The sequence below is a fragment of the Otolemur garnettii genome, unplaced genomic scaffold (genome assembly GCF_000181295.1).
Source record: "Otolemur garnettii isolate 467f Iridium unplaced genomic scaffold, OtoGar3 scaffold00081, whole genome shotgun sequence".
NCBI lineage: Eukaryota > Metazoa > Chordata > Mammalia > Primates > Galagidae > Otolemur > Otolemur garnettii.
The window spans coordinates 7,968,179-7,974,080 of record NW_003852476.1 but is presented as its reverse complement, the minus strand read 5'-3'; the positions used below and the strand labels follow the sequence as shown (position 1 = coordinate 7,974,080).

The window sequence follows — 5,902 nt, the reverse complement described above, 5'->3', positions numbered from 1 at the left end:
GTTGTTGCCATGATTCTCTGTGTTGGGAGATAGATGGACTTTTGTTTGGTGACTTTTTCCATCAAATGTGTATGTTCGATCAACTGTAATCATATCAAAAACATAATTTCTCCAAAGTTAAATGTAGCTGTCATATTTTGATACTATACATGTAATTGCTACTTTGAAAATTATGGGGAGAAAAGGAATCATAATAATTTGTTTTCTAATTTTAGATTCCACCCACATCACACTTTTTTGGGCACATTTTTCTTTCTTTCAAATTTGTCTTCTGGAGATGCTAAGAAGTTAATTTTACAAATGCTAATCATATGATAAGGGTTCTACAAACAAGATATTTCACATGGATTATGACACTGATATGTTAAGATTTTGGTTGCGTAGAACAGAGGCATAAAGATTTTAATAAAAACCATCCCCTGTAGAATCTTAAAAAGTTGATTTCCTGGAGATAGAGAGTAGAATTGTGGTTACCAGGGGCTGCAGTGGTTGGGGAGGGAGTTGGAGAGATGTTGGTCCAAGGATACAAAATTTCTATTAGGTTAAGAGAAATAGGCTGAAGAGATCTGTAGTCTAACAGTGTGACTGTAGTTGGCAATATATTGTATTCTTGACAAATGCTAAGGAAGTGGATGTGAAGTGTTCTCCCCACAAGGGTGATAACTATATGAGATGATGCATAGGTTAATTGGCTAGATTTAGACATTTTACAGTGTATTCATACTTCAAAAAATGTGTTGTACATGGTAAATACATATAATTATTTAAATATATTGCATCGTAAGCGTATTTATAATACACTTGTCCTCAATTCACTCATATTAAAGAGGCAGCAAAGTAAAAGTACATCGAAGTAACGTTTCCATTTATTACATGGCACCAAGCAAACTATGTTCAGGTAGCGGGCTGGTGAGTGTGGTTGCCAAGGAGGTGCCCTGTTCACGAGAATCTGGTATGTGGAGCACCATCAGTGATGTCCTGGGTCTGGTGTGGGAAAGCCCGTTGTTCTCTTCCAAACACCGCATTCCACAGTATCACGCTGGTAGCTTGGAGTTGGCTAGAGCCATAGTCTGTATCATAGAAAGTAGCAAACACCCAAACCAAAACCTTTACCAACACACCAGCGCAGTGAACGGAGAGCTGTGGGATTTTCTGAGCTGCCCTGGCTCAGTCCTTGAGCTGCCTTTCTCCATGGCGGTTCCCGCTGTGACTGAGGATGGGGGACACTATATGGCTATACACCTGCTGCTTTTGCTCTGGAACTGTCCACTGCCTGTGGTGAGGCCTGAGCTCCCTCTTCCCACCGAGTCTTCCTTCCCTCCTTCACAGATGTCAGACCTGGATTGGGGGTTTGAGGCTTCCCTGCTCCTGTCCTCCCCACCTTACCCTCCCAGGCATTTATCTCAGTAAACTTCTCTCATGAATAACCCTGGTTTGGTCTCCGCTCCTCAGAGGACCAGAGCTGGAAAGTGGGGTGTGGGGCCAGGCACTTTCAGGCTCCACTCGGGGGGGATAAATTGCTGAATCCTCTGTAAAGAATAATTGGCATTATCTCCTTTTGAAAAAGAGCTGACTCTGGAGGCAACCACTTTCAATTTGGTAGGGGATTCTTTGATAATTAGATTCCACATGACCAAACTACGTGGTTCTGTGAGAGTTTTGAGACAGACTGAGTTATAGTGCATTATTTTTCGCATCTGAGAAACGTGGGTGACAGCGTCCTTCCCGATTCCCGGTTTAACTCGCTCACCTCTCAGTGCTGCTGGGACGGATTCATTTGTTTCCTTCCATCCATGTGGATTTTATGTTTCTGGAATTTTGTATATCTCAAAACTTTCATAATGACCCACATAGATCTACCTCTTGGTTTTTCAGGTTTAGGTTTTCTTTGATTGTCTTTGATTTGTCTTTATAAAAGATGAGGTTTGAGCTGTATTTTATACACCTGCTGTCATTATTTACAGGCACCATTTCTATCAACTTACTCTAACTATGTAGTCAAATCATCCTTTATTTAGCAAATATTGCATATTATGTTATTATCACTATTTCCTCTTTATAGCAGGGGTTTGTAGCTCGCTGTGATTACTTTTCCTTTTTACACTTTGTTGGTAACTGGTTTTATCATTTGCTTATTTATCGCAAATTCAGTCACTAGCTCTTGGCCAATTGTCTAAGTCTCCCATCAGTTAGGTTGATGCAGGAGATATTCTATCAACAACATTTTCTTTCTTTCTTTCTTTTTTTTTAGAGACACAGTCTCACTTTGTTGCCTTCAGTGGAGTGCTGTGGTGTCACACGGCTTACAGCAACCTCCAACTCCTGGGCTTAGGTGAGGCTCTTGCCTCAGCCTCCCCAGTAGCTGGAACTACAGGCGCCCACCACAAAGCCCGGCTATTTTTTTGTTGCAGTTTGGCCAGGGCCAGATTTGAACCCACCACGCTCAGTATGTGGGGCCGGCGCCCTACCCACTTAAATGAGTCTCTCTTCACTCTATACCCCCCCGGCCCCCCTTGGTTCATTGTTTGCTGGCTGTAATCTTCTAAGCTAGAGATAACTTTGCTTCAAAATGTCAAATGACATAGCACCTTGACCTGCACTGTCCTATAATTCTAGTAAGGAGCTTGAAACTGTTGTGATTTCCAATCCTCTATGTGTGACTTGTTTTCTCTTACTGGGAAGTCCTTGGCTTCTTTGTTCCTGAGTTCTGAAACTTTCTGATATCACATCTTCACGTGGGCCCGTTCAGTCCGAGTTGATGGGTGTTGACTGGTGGCTTCCTTCAGTCTGGAGGGACGTCTTTCTCCACCCTCTCCCTGGGATGATTTCTTCACTTTCTCTCCTCATCACTTTTTCCTTTTCTGTAGCTCCACTCCTTTTACTCAGGTATTTTTTTTCCTTTTCTGTAGCTCCACCCCTTTTACTCAGGTATTTTTTTTTTCCTTTTCTGTAGCTCCACTCCTTTTACTCAGGTATTTTGCCTGTTGGGCTAGTCCGTTAGAGTTCCTTTTCTTTTCTGCTATTTTACTTTGTGTTTTTATTCCATTTTCTGGGAGGTTTCTTGAGCATTGTCTTCTCACTTTGTTCCTGATGATACTTTTTGGCTTAGGGTCCATTTTTCTTCATACTATTCCAGCTGAGTTAGCTGTTGTGTGGTGAGTATTTGTTATGCATATTTCTACCCTTTTACTTTATATCATTCTGGGTTATTATTTCATAAGTAACATATACATTCTGAAAGTTTTTAATAGGCAAGTATCTATTTACATTTATTGGGATTAATTACATTTCAGTTTACTTGGGAAATCCTATTTCCTATTTCTAAATTTTTTTTTGCTTTTCTTTTTTTTTTTTTTTTTTCTGTTAATACATGGTTTTGATTGATTGAATTTTTCTTTAATCTCCAGTATCCCTTACAATGCTTTGGAATTTTTCTGTTAATTGGTTACTCTTAAATTTTTTAACATCATTGTTTGATTTAACAAATTCTAGAAGTTTGTAAGTATCTTTCACTTTCTTCTAAATAATTTAAGGACTCTTGTTCACCTTCTGCCTGTCAGATGATCATTGTCTTGTGTTTTGGATTGACATGGTTTTTTCTTTTGTCATTACGTTATTGTTTAACTGTCAGTGCGCATTTAGATCTAGTCACATGATCACCAGTTTCTTAGCTCAGACTGTTTTGTATGTTCTCGGCTGTCCTTTGATTCAGTTCCGGCACACAGCTCTGTGTTACATACACAGCCCCCAGCTCCTGGGAGCACCCCTCTTTCAGGAAGCCTTCCTCCATCATTCCCAAGCAGCTCTAATTAATATCTCCACCACTTTTCATCCTCTCTTGTGTACATGCACATTAGTACGGTTAAAAATCATTTTTCTTTTGTTGCATTGCATGTGTTCAGAAGGACCATAGTAGTTGTTGCAGGTTTGAGAATCCTGTGCCTTGTCCAGGACGTATTTTATGTGGGAAAATGAAAGAATGGTAACTACCTTGGCTCTCAGGTTCCACACTGTGGAAGTCCTTCCGCAAGGACTGCCTGCCTTGCTGACATCATGAGACCCTTACACAATCTAAAGGAGAAAGGGGGCACTAATGAATGCCGCTTGTAGAATTTGCCAGTCCACGGGGGTATTGTTACTTCATTTGTAAGTGTTTGTTTCCTCAGCCTGGTTATACATCCTGTGGTGGTGAAGAACGTCTTCTACCCCCTAGGTACTTCTTCCTTGCTCTTAATGCGTGCTGTGGACTCAGTGACATGCAGCAGTGAAGTTTAGCGAGGTTTTAGTAAAGTAAGAGTAGAATGGAACTTTCACATGAGGAAGTGCTGTGGGTGACTTGGAAATAAGAGAGAATGAGTCTGCAGAGTACAGTTTAATCATTTACCATGATGCAGGTGCAGCATGACTTAGAGGACTTAATAATCTTTATTTTCAAGATTGTTGACCTGCTTTATGAGGTTGGTTTGATTTACTGGGAATTTGTGAACGAGATATGTGATTCTTGAAGAAAACTGTGAGGCAGACATGACAGATTCCATAAAGGAAAGTGTTCTATTTGACAAGAAAGAATACAGATTTCCTAGAAGTGATAGGCAGAAGGTGAAAGATGTCACAAAGAATCCAAAGAATAGGATTGAGCTCCGTTGTTTTGGCAGGGCCAAAGAGCTCGATTCCTGGGCGGTTAGGGCCCAGCTGAACCCCAGAGTGTCGGAGAAAGATGGGGCAGCTGCAGATACCGTGCTGTTCACGTGCCAAGGAAAATTTACATGGTGATGAGTGGCATTAATAGATGGTAAACATGGTAAACTACGTCAGAACCAAATGAAATTGGGAAAAAGATCACTCATGCATTGATTCAGGAGAAGAGATAAATGGACCAATGATTGCTAAGTGGGAGTATATAAATATTTTTCATTTTCAGAAAAGTTTATGGAAAATAATTCTTTTGCCATGAATTAGGTTTGTAAAGCTGGCACGTACAGTATTTCGCTTTGCCATGTATATTTACATGGATAATTATTATTTCTGATCCAGGCTTCAAAACAAGAATTAGAAATCAGGGAGGCTAATTATGCTTGTAGATTAAGTGCATTTCGTCAGACTAAACTCTCTTTGTCCCTTTTGTTGCCATCTCAGACTTTCTACGAAGCACATCATGTTAGAAATTTCATTTAATATAATTGGCTTGCTATTACTTTTTTATTAAAGCTGATAGATAATTTAAAACAATGTTTGAATTGTGTAGGTGGGAATTACCTCATTTTTGCACTTAGTTTTCTTGCTTTTAATACTATTATTAAATCCAGAAAAACATAGTCTGTGTCAATCCATTTGTACTGTACAACAAAATGCCACAGGCCAGGTAATGTATAAAGAACAGATATTTATTTCTCTCAGTTTGGAGATGGGGAAGTCCAGGTTCAGGCACTGGCGTCGAGGGCCTTGTGAGGGCCTTCTTGCTCCCTCCTCATGTGGCGTAAGGTGGTGGGGCAAGAGGGACAGGTGTATCCTCAGATGGCGGGAGACAGTAGACCTGCTCCTGCAAGCTCTTTTTATAACATCTTTAATCCATTCGGATCCATTAATACTTCCTGTTAGGTCCTGCCTGCCCACCTGTTGCATTGAGAGTGAAGTTTCAACGTGAGTTTTGGAGGGGACACTTTCAGAGCACAGCACTACACGGTCCTCTGTGGAATTAATTGGTTGATTTTTCTTTTCACTGCATTTTTCAGCTGATGATGGCTTTCCAACATTGAGTCCTAAGCAATCTGCTTTTAGATCTAACTTTCTCAACAGCAGGAAACTTTTAAAAATGGGCTTCATTTTTAAGAGCAGTTTAGGTTTACAGGAAAATTGAGGAGAAGGACAGAGATTTCCTATATACCCTTTGCCTCTGTAGGTG

General features: G+C 40.4%; 1 protein-coding gene across 2 annotated transcripts in view; it reads left to right on the top strand.

Moving 5' to 3' along the window:
* KCNH5 (potassium voltage-gated channel subfamily H member 5) overlaps positions 1–5,902 on the top strand; it is a 384,504-nt gene that overhangs the window by 89,848 nt on the left and 288,754 nt on the right. The gene's annotated exons all lie outside the window — the stretch shown is intronic.